Source organism: Phoca vitulina, unplaced genomic scaffold, assembly GCF_004348235.1.
Source record: "Phoca vitulina isolate PV1807 unplaced genomic scaffold, GSC_HSeal_1.0 scaffold12, whole genome shotgun sequence".
Lineage (NCBI taxonomy): Eukaryota > Metazoa > Chordata > Mammalia > Carnivora > Phocidae > Phoca > Phoca vitulina.
Genome location: NW_022589715.1, coordinates 39,886,945 through 39,897,661, shown reverse-complemented (window position 1 = coordinate 39,897,661; position 10,717 = coordinate 39,886,945). Strand labels below are relative to the sequence as shown.

The following is a 10,717-nucleotide window of genomic DNA, read 5'->3' as shown; positions in this document are numbered from 1 at the left end:
TTACTTAACCTTTCTAGACTTCAGTTTCCTCGTCTGTAAAATCAGGATAATAACGATTTCCCAAGGTTAATGAGCATGAGATTATGTACATTGATCAGTAAGTAACCAATGTGATTATATTATCACTATTACTATAATTAAATTTAAAGATAATGTTCTCCTATAACCTTAAATTTTCCTCCTTTAAAACTTTTAGTCCCTCTGTATACAATTAAGAGTGTGAAAAATCTGGAAACATTTCTCCTGGTACTAGTTACACAAATGTGTGCGCACGCACGCACACACATACTCTTAATTCAAGGACATATGGATACCTAGAATATAAAAATATTTCCTAAGTTGTTTTCTATTTTACTTAGATCACTTCTAGCACTAACTCAATCTTTGCTTTTTACAAGAGTTTGGCGTGGTTAATTCTACCAGCTCTTCTATTTGGCACATTTGGTGTGCCAAAATGTATCTATCAGAGGCTGTGTTCTGTTGCACACAAGTGCAGTAGGTGGAATATCTCTCTGCTGCCAAAAGAGTATTTATATGCTCAGCAAATTTCCATGGCACTATATCAGTCGCACACTATTATCTGTAGTGTTGATAAGACAATAGGTATATCTTTATCCCTTTTTTTCCACTAAAGAAACTTTAATAGACTGCAAATGAATGAATGCCATTATTATATATTTGTGTATTGGGGACTTTCAATTCTTACAATACAGCAGATTAAGGGTAATAGTGAGCCACTTTCATTACACACACCTTGAAATGCTGAATAAAATAAAACAACAAATAAATATATAGCCAAGGTCACAAAACAGAGAAACCCTCAAATAAGAACTTGCTTATTTGTCTATCAATATACACCTTAAAGATCTTTTGTGTAGAGTACCTCATTATTTTAAGAGCTGCATAGTCTTCCTTAGTATAGATATACTATAGAATTGAAGCACAAAGAATGCAAGCTTCAGTGTATGTGTGGGAAAGGGTGGGGGGAAGTTTGATAGCAAATATGGAAAGAGGTCTTAAAGGCTAAGGACTTGAAGTTTTTTAAAGATTTTTATTTATTTAATAGAGAGAGAGAGCACAAGCAGGGGGAGCAGGAGAAGGAGAAGCAGGCTCCCCGCTAAGCAGGGAGCCTGATGCGGGGCTCGATCCCAGGACCCCAAGATCATGACCTGAGCCTAAGGCAGCTGTTCAACTGACTGAGACACCCAGGCGCCCCTTGATGGAATCTTATGGCCTCCAAAATAGAGTTGAGATTGAAACCTGCATAAAGCTAGAACCCTCAAATAGTTGGCCTATCTTGGTACAAGGCAGACTAGAAGAACTTCACTTGTATAACCAGGCAGACAGCAAAAAAGTTTTCCTCTTCCTACAGCTATATATAGTGGTTAAAATCTTTGTAAGAAAGTAAAACCTCAAGCTTGTGCCACATTCCAGTTGGAATATGAATTTACATGAGGAACATCTTATAGGACAGAAAATTAACATAAAAATTAGTCCTGCTGGTGAAATGCAAATGCAAAACTCCCCTAGAGAGAGATTTCCACAATCCACAGAAGAAACAGTCCCTGCTAAAGGTAAGGTCACAAACAAAAATTACAGATCACTAAAAAGAAAACCAAACTGAGTAGGAGTCTGCAGTATAACAAAGAGAATGGTTAAACCTCAGAATTAGAGGTAGTAGAATTTAAATACTTTCAACTTAAAGGTACTTGTCTTTCTTTCATTCTGGAAAATTTTACTCTGTAGCCTTTCTATTATTTCCATCCCCTCCATTCTCTCTCTTCCCTCCTTCTGGAACAGCTACCAGCTGAATGATGGAACACTCAGATTTATCTTCTATATGTCCTAACTTTTCTCTCATGATCTTTTTCATGGTACTTTACCACTAAGTAATGCAAGAATCCCTTGACACTAATTTTCTACTGATTAATTTGCTTTTCAGCCATGTCAATTGTTATACCAGGCCATCTATGGAAAACATTTTTTAATTAGTATTTTATTTTTTAATTTCTAAGATCTATAAATGCTTCCTTAATACATAAGACTCTTCCTATATTATGGATATGATAGTTTCTCTTATCACTCTTAGAACATAATAAAGCTTAACATCTTAATTCTGTTAATTTTTGTTTGTTGAGCATGATGCCTCAATTTCTTGGTATTATACTTGTTTTCCTCAAATGTGTGGTGATTCTTGGTTGTATACTCTTCTCTGATTATGTGATTTTCAGATCCCTATCAGTGTAAACTGTTTCTGTCTGCTGCACCTGACTTTGGGACAGGGTTAGGATATGAGTCAGACGTGATCTGAAGATGATTTATGTGATAGGATTTTTGACGTTCATGGAGGTCAGTAGCTACTTGAGCACTGGCCTGTTTTTCTAGCCCTAGTGTATGAGTCAATTCATCCACAGCTGCCCAGCACTTAGCACATGCAGAACAGGGAGGGGTTACTAATTTGCTGCTCCACATGCAGTTCCCTAATTTTTCAAATTGATAAATGCCCCAGACCCCCTTCCACTTAATATCCATTAGCTCTAAAAAATAAAAATAAAAAATAAAATATCCATTAGCTCTACACTCGTAGTTCTATCCAACCTCCCTCTACAGCAGTCATGTCTAGACATGCGTTGGTTTTTTTTTTTTTTTTTTTTTTTTTTTAAGATTTCATCTATCTATTTTAGAGAGTGTGTATGAGTTGGGGGAGGAACAGAGGGGAAGGGAGAGGGAAAATGAGAGAATCACAAGCAGACTCCACACTGAGCACAGAACCCCATGCAGGGCTTGGTCCCACAACATCCTGAGACCACAACCAGAGACCAAGAATTGGAAGCTTAACCAACTGAGCCACCCAGGCACCCCTCGGTTTTTCTTTCATTTAGTTTTGTTCCTCCAAACATTTGTTCTCTGGTAATATCTTTTAGAACTTAATAAAAATCTATTTCTTCTGATAGTAGGTTTCCCTGGTTTCCAATGCTATTAAACTATATTTTATTATTAATATCTATTTACATGTATTTTTGTGAGATTTAGTGGGCAGTAAGTGGTAGATATGTATGACCAGTCTGCCATCGTGAATCATTCTCTAATTTTCTTTTAAGTAAATCATTTGCAAACTTAGTACTGTGGCCATTAGTAAATCACAGATTTTCTGCAATAGACCTCACAATTGACCGGCAGACATTAGGTAAGAATTGTCATAGTCCTTCTGTCTTAGGGAATGTGTTTTAGTGAGAGATGGAGGGTCTGGGGCCAAACAGCCCAGTTAGTGGACTACTACCATAGGCTAGATTGGTGGTTCTCAACATTTTCAAGTATAAGGACATGTTTTCTGCATTTAAAAAAAGTTTATCGTTCCTTACAAAGTGTAATTAAACTTTTAGTATCCATTGTTTGAGAAAACACATAATAACAAAATGCAGTGATGATTTCCAGGTTCAATTATCTGTTTTTTTTAACTGCTAAGGTTGTGTCTCTCCACAATGAATTCCATAGTCTATTAAAGTTATAACTGCCTATTGGTACAAATAGTGCTCTTAAATTTCACAAGAATATTTGAATATTTTCAAGTTGTCCCTTTATTAGTATTTTCTAAGAATTATAGCTTTTACCAGGATGAGGATTGTTTTCTGTTTAACAAAGGGGGGAAAAAAAAGTCCTTCATAAAATTTAATATTTTAAAAAATACCTTAATGAATGAGCTAATGGTTTTTAGTCCTTAACGTTGCTATTAATACCATAAATCTTTGTGTGTTTTAAGGTTTAAAGCAGTTTCCAATCTATTATCTCATTGGATCTTTACAATAATCCTATGGAGCAGGGAAAATAATACTATGTATGTCAATCTTCCAGCTAATTAATAGACTCAGAGAACTTAAATAATTTCCCCAAGTTGGCAGTTAGCAAGCAACAAAACCAGGGCCAGAACCTAAGTTTCTCAGTGCTCTGTCCATTCATTCTCAAATGTCAATGCACAGGACAATGCTGGCCCATTGCAAACGAAAAAACAAGGTTAAGGAGTATAAAAGCAATTTCAAAACTTTTATTAAGAGATTTTCACTTTACTGCTTTTTGGGATTCAAAATGCTCTCTGTTAGACTTCTTATCACTATGATGGACTAAGTTGCTGTGGGAAGCACCTATCATACCTACACCAACAAAGGCTCGATAAACAAAAACATTCGAAATACACAACTAAGCACTAAAACAAGAAAGCAAAATCCTCAGGTGCCAGAAAAAAAGAGAACACTAGAAAGTAGTGATCAAGAGGTAAGGTTAACTAGGCAACTGCAGAAGTGGAATCAGAAGTTGAGCTTAGGAGCTACAATGGGAGTTGAGGCCCCACGTGCAATGGAGCTGAAGCTCAGCTGTTGTGAAAAGGATTTTAGAATCTCTCTCCCATTAGCCTGAGAATTAGGGGGTGAAGCAAACTGATTACCTCCCAGACAACACACTTCCCTAACTAAGTTGTGCACAAAGTAGGAGCCACAGGTGTATTCCTGAGAAGTAGCACAGAAAACGCAAACCAAGGTGGCAACAGAAAAACCTGAGAATCAAAGATCCAGAAGAATCAGAGAAACCCAAAGGACCCTGGTATAGACAAAAGACAAATACACTACTGCCCCATAGTCACACTCTACAATCCTGGGGACATGAGACACCGTGGAAAGAAATACCTAAAGATGAGATGGAAAATACCTATCTTCCAGGGGAGGGAGTTAGCAGAATTCATGCCCTGAGAATTACAGACAACAGAGCAAAGAGACTATAAAGTAAGTAAGCTTAAATGATTCTGGACATAAAGGAATAAAAACTATACAGAAAAACCAGAACAGCATAAAAAATAAGAGGCATATTTCAGGGGGGGAAATAAGCTATAGAAATTCCAAAGATAAAAAATATATCATTTTTTTCAAAACTTAGATTAAAAAAAAATTTAAAAACTTTGTAGACTAAACATAGCTTAAAAGAAAGTTGGAAGGCAAAGTTGAAATCTCACAGAATGAAACACAAAAAGATAAAAAAGAAATATTAAAAAGAAAGAGGCACAGAGAAAATAGAACATTACTAAGTGTTCCAGAAGGACACAATAGAGGGAATATGAGAGAAATCTGCAATAAAAACGGCTATGATAGAGACTGCTACCTGTTCCCAATAACCAGTCTCCCCCTCTGCCCTTTTCACAGAATCACCCATTTTTAGCTAAGAACTAGGCTGCCCAGAATAAAGACAATATTTCCCAGTTTACCTTATACCTGGATTGGCTATATGACTGTGTTCTAGAATGTAACCAAAACAGCATGTACAACTTCCAGAAATGTCCTTAAAGAAGTAGGATTTTTCTCTCTACTTTTTCTTTCCTAGTAGCTCAAATGCAGATGGTATGATTTAAGTTTGATTAGAGAATCTACTTGCTGAGAATGAATGGTGGAACAATAAAATAAAAGGGTCCCTGAGCCCCTGACACCATCAAACACCACCTGGAGAGCCTCATCCATGTGAAAAAGAAATAAACTTCTATCTTGTAGGAACCACTTTGATTTAGAGTTGTTTTTTAAAACCACTTGCAGCAGAATCTAATTGTAACTTCTGATTGAGAATTTTCTACAATTAGAGAAAGATGGGAGTCTTCGATTTAAGGGAGCGAAATGAATTTTGAGCTAGAAAAAATGAAATTAAATCCACACATGGACACAGAATAATAAAACCACAGAACATCAAATGTACAGAGAAAAACTTTAAAAGCAAATCAGAGAGAAAAGAGATTGTTGCCTATAAGGAAAGACAAACTTCTCAGCCAGAATGAGAGATACAAGAAGAAAATGGAATAATACCTTGAAAATGTTGAAAGGCAGTAATGCTCAACATAGAATTCCATGCTTAGCTAAACTATAAGTCAAGAATGAGGACAAAATATGGACATTGCCAGACATACACATTTTAGCAATAATAGCAAGTACCTATATAATACAACTTTATAAGGCACGGTTCTAAGTGCTTTATATATTTTCACTCGTAATCTGCACAACAAGCCTCTGAGGTAGATACTATTAATATTACTATATTAAGGATGATGAAACTGAGATACAGGGAGGTTAAGTAACTTGACCAAGGTCACACAGCTGGTAAGTGGCCAAATTGGGATTCAAGCACAGGCATCCTGTTTCAGATTCCATGGTTTTAATCACTCACAGAATAGAGTTTTTTACTCACAGATCTTCAATGAGATCACTACTGAAATCATTTAAAATATTAGTATGGTGCTCGCTTTGGCAGCATATTTGCTAAAACTGGAACAATACAGAGAAGATTAGCACGGCCCCCGTGTGAGGATCACATGCAAAAGACTGGTATGGAACCTGGACAGAACAAGTAGGATGTAAGCAGAAAAACAAGAAAACTAAATCAGCAAATCCTATGGATCAATTTATGTATTGACTACAGAAATGTTATTTCATGAAATAATTCCAATATTAGATTCTAGGGGACTTTTTCCTCTTGTAGTGTCTTTATTTGGCAAAAGAAAATATTTGGCTACTCTATGTCAATTCCCCCCAAAACTTTGGTAATTTTCCTAGTCTGTGAAATCATAGTCTGGCAACCATTGATCTATTGTGCAACAAAGGCTTTTTGTTTTCTGTGTGTTTTTTTTTAAAGCAAATTTGCAAAGTTAATTACTGGTGTGTCATACCAAAAAATATTTATTGGTATTAGTATATTTTGTTATTTGTATTCATTCTGTGAGAAGGACAGGCTGCATGTAACCATTAGTGAGAATCACTATTTTCCTCAAACACTGCTCCTCAAACACGGCTCCTTTGAAGGCCATGCTATAAATCAAAATGTAACAAAGGAGAAAAAAAACGCTTTCCACCACAGAAACTCACTGCTAACTTATTAAGGTTTATGGAGAAAATGCTTTTTGTTGATAAATTATATCAAGGTGATCTACAATATTTCAGCCCAGAAGGCAGAGCCCAGTGCTGTTACATGCCCACCAAAATCAAAGATGGGTAACCACACAGAACACTTCTGAAGGAGTGAATTTTGTGAGAAATAGAGAATATATGTTACTTTTTACTTGTAATAATAACTATTATAAAATTTTCTTCAAATTACTCTGTAAACTTTTTATGCTGTAGATTAAGAAAGCCAAAGGTTTTACTCTTAAGTAATTTTATAGGTCTCACACAATTTTCCCATTCTCTAGTCTACCTTGCATCAGAAAGAGATACCCCAAAAATGGTCCCCAGAGTTCCCAGCAATTTGCTTCACAATCATAGGCAAATGATTTGAAAAAAATGTATGACCTAGCACAATTTCCATGGCTAGAATCTTAATTGTGGCAGTAAAAGAAACTGAATTTCCAGATTAAGTTCTCTGTAAAAACAATTTAATTTTTTAGGGTGCTATTATTTCTTGCTTTGCTTTTTTGTTGTTGTTGTTGTTAAGATTTTATTTACTTATTTGAGAGAGAGAGACAGAGAGCACAAACAGGGAGGAGAGGAAGCAGGCTCCCCAATGAGCAGGGAGCCCAATGCGGGACTCGATCCCAGGACCCGGGGATCATGACCTGAGCCAAAGGCAAAGACTTAACCAACTGAGCCACTCAGGCACCCCTTTGCTTTTGTTGTTTTATGAGTCTGTGTGTTTCACTGTGGAAGGAGTTGGGAATATTGAGAAGGTATTTTTTTTTAATCTTTTTTTTTTTTAATTTGACAGAGAGACAGAGTGAGAGAGGGAACACAAGCAGGGGGAGTGGGAGAGGGAGAAGCAGGCTTCCCAAGGAGCAGGGAGCCCAACGCGGGGCTCGATCCCAGGACCCCGGGATCATGACCTGAGCCGAAGGCAGATGCTTAACGACTGAGCCACCCAGGCGCCCCTTGAGAAGGTATTTTTAAGTGTCAGCCTATAAAGTAAAAATTCCCTTGAAAGTCCCCTATATAGTCCATGATGTCCAGTATACAAAATTTTGTATACAGTAATTCTTATATACACTAAAAAATATCACTGAGCTATGGGACAAAAGGAAAATCCCTATCAGATGTCTGCCTACCTGTAGGGTTTCCTCCGTCCTGTTTTTATATTAGGCTTTTATAACCATAGTACATGCTTGTGTAGTGAAGGATTAACCTTGCCCAAAGAGAGGTCTGGCTTTTGCCCTTGACTTCTGTGACGTAACTTCTAAGACATTGGAATGTCCTGCTTGATAAGAGTGTCTTTGTTTATCTGGGGACCCTGGGCCATGCCAGAAAGTCTATGCTGACAATGCAATTTTTGGTGGGGGGAGAGGTCTTGGGCCACACAGTATTAGTTTGACCTCTGGAGGGGCTGGAAATTAAGGTCAGCCAGGTTGGCAGTCAACCATGACTATAGGACCAAGCTCAATTAAACACTCTGGATGCCAAAACTCAGCAAGGCATCCTAGTTGGTAATATTCCATGTGTTTCATCACAAGTTACTGAGAGAAGTTAGCACTGCTCACAACTTCACTGGGAGAAGACAAATGGAAGTTCATGCTTGGAATTCTCCTGGACTCTGCCCCATGTGCCTCTTTTCTCCACTGATTTCAATGTGTATCCTTTCATTGTAATAAACCATAACTGTGAGTATAAGAGCTTTTAATGAGTTTGGTCCTTCTAGCAAATTAACAAATGTGAGGGTGGTCGTGACAACCCCCAAATTTGATGTCAGAAGTCAGGCCGCACTTGGGGATTCTCAAACCTTGCAATACAGATTTATTTGTGAAAATTAAGTAAGATGATGACATCTACAGTGAAAACCCTTGGTAATGTGGAATCTCTCACCATATTAGATAAAGTTGAAATATTTGATAAAAGTTAATAATAAATCGTATTTGTTTTGCTCTAAAAATGTTCCAAAGCATTTTTAGTTAAGAACTTCTGAAAATTTTTTTTTTTTTTAAGATTTTTATTTATTTATTTGACACAGAGAGAAACAGCGAGAGAGGGAACACAAGCAGGGGGAGTGGGAGAGGGAGAAGCAGGCTTCCCGCCGAGCAGGGAGCCCGATGCGGGGCTCGATCCCAGGACCCTGGGATCATGACCTGAGCCGAAGGCAGACGCTTAACGACTGAGCCACCCAGGTGTCCCAAACTTCTGAAATTTTTAAGGACAAAGTATTGATTTTACTACAAGTAATCTCACAGATGGTACTAAAAAATGGCCGAAAGAAGAAGAACTCTAGATCAATCACTAAAACTCTCATTTCTTCAATCAGTCCTATTAAAGGTCCTTCAGGCCTGTAAGTGGGAATCCCAATCTCTGTCCTATATCCAGCACCACTCCCTCATAGACTTCCTTTAACTCTGCCCACAGCTTCCTAAATAATCCTTTTATTAAATTCTCCTCATTCACCTGATTTGACTGGCCACTATTTCCTGGCTAGACTTGATCAATACAGTGATTGGCACTAAGGCCACATGTGATCACAGAATTTTCTTAACACTGAGCTCCAGATTATTATTATGAATTGATTCAAGTTGACACTTGAAATGCATTTGTCATTCCTAGATTTGAGATTTAACAATATTCCTCCTGGTTTGAGCTCCCACCAAGAAACATGAAAAATGTTCCTTATTATCAGACATTTCATTGCTCTCTCACTTCTAAGTCACTGAGGAACAGCTTCTAATACCTCAGTTTTACCACTCTCCCTGGGACCTCAGTGATGAGAATTCTGGTCCAGTATACCTGTTGATATATAACATCCACCAAGATGCCCTGTGGCCCAATGAATTTCTGTATCATACCTCTTTATTTGCCAGTCACTTGCTTCTATAGCTCAAATATCCTCAGAGACCAGGCAGATGGTCTAAGAAAGACAGTGGTATAAACAATAGGCAGTTCTGATTTCTGGCACAACAGAGAAAAGATTTCTAAAAATCCACTCCTCCGTAAAAGAAACGAGAACACTAGGCAAAAATTGTTGAAATCAACTGTTTCAAAACTCTGAAAATTAACCAAAGGCTTACAACAATTGGAAGAGCATTTATTCAATAAAAATGACAGTCTCTGTGAGAACAGTAAGCTTTGTGGTGCTTTAACTTGCCCTGTTCCCATCCTACTCCCAAAAAGGATAAAATAATTAGGAATAAGTATAGCAAAAAAAGTGCAAGACTTTTACACTGAAAACCACAAAATGTTGTTGAAAGAAATTAAAGAAGATCTAAATAAATAAAAAGACAGAGCATGTTCATGGATTGAAACAAGTAATTTTAAACTGGCAACACTCCCTAAACTGGCTGACAGAGTCAACACAATACCTTTCAAAATCCTAGGTGCCTTTTTGCAGAAATTGAAGCTGATCCTAAAATTCATATGAAAATGCCAGGGGCCCGGAACAGCCAAACAAGCTTGAAAAAGAACAAAATTGGAGGACTCAAACATCCTGGTTTCAAAATTTACTACAAGATTATGGTGAATCAAGATAGGGTAGTACTGGCATAAAAAGAGACGTAAAGATCAGTGGAGATTGGACAGTTCAGAAATAAACTCATACATCTTTGGTCAATTGATTTTCAACAAGGGTGCCAAGACCATTCAATGGGGAAAGAATAGTCTTTTCAACAAACAGTGTTGGACAACTGGATAACCACATGCAGAAGGATAAAGTTGGACCCCTTCTTTACATTTAACAAAAATTAACTCAAAATGGATCAACAACCTAAATGTCAGAGTGAAAACTAAAAAACTCT

The 10,717-nt window shown here is 37.2% G+C and overlaps 1 non-coding gene across 1 annotated transcript; it reads left to right on the top strand.

Moving 5' to 3' along the window:
- The first annotated feature begins 6,260 nt into the window (after positions 1 to 6,260).
- Positions 6,261 to 6,367, top strand: LOC116636516. The gene has a single exon (XR_004300358.1). It is a non-coding gene; the product is annotated as a U6 spliceosomal RNA (small nuclear RNA).
- Positions 6,368 to 10,717: the final 4,350 nt, after the last annotated feature.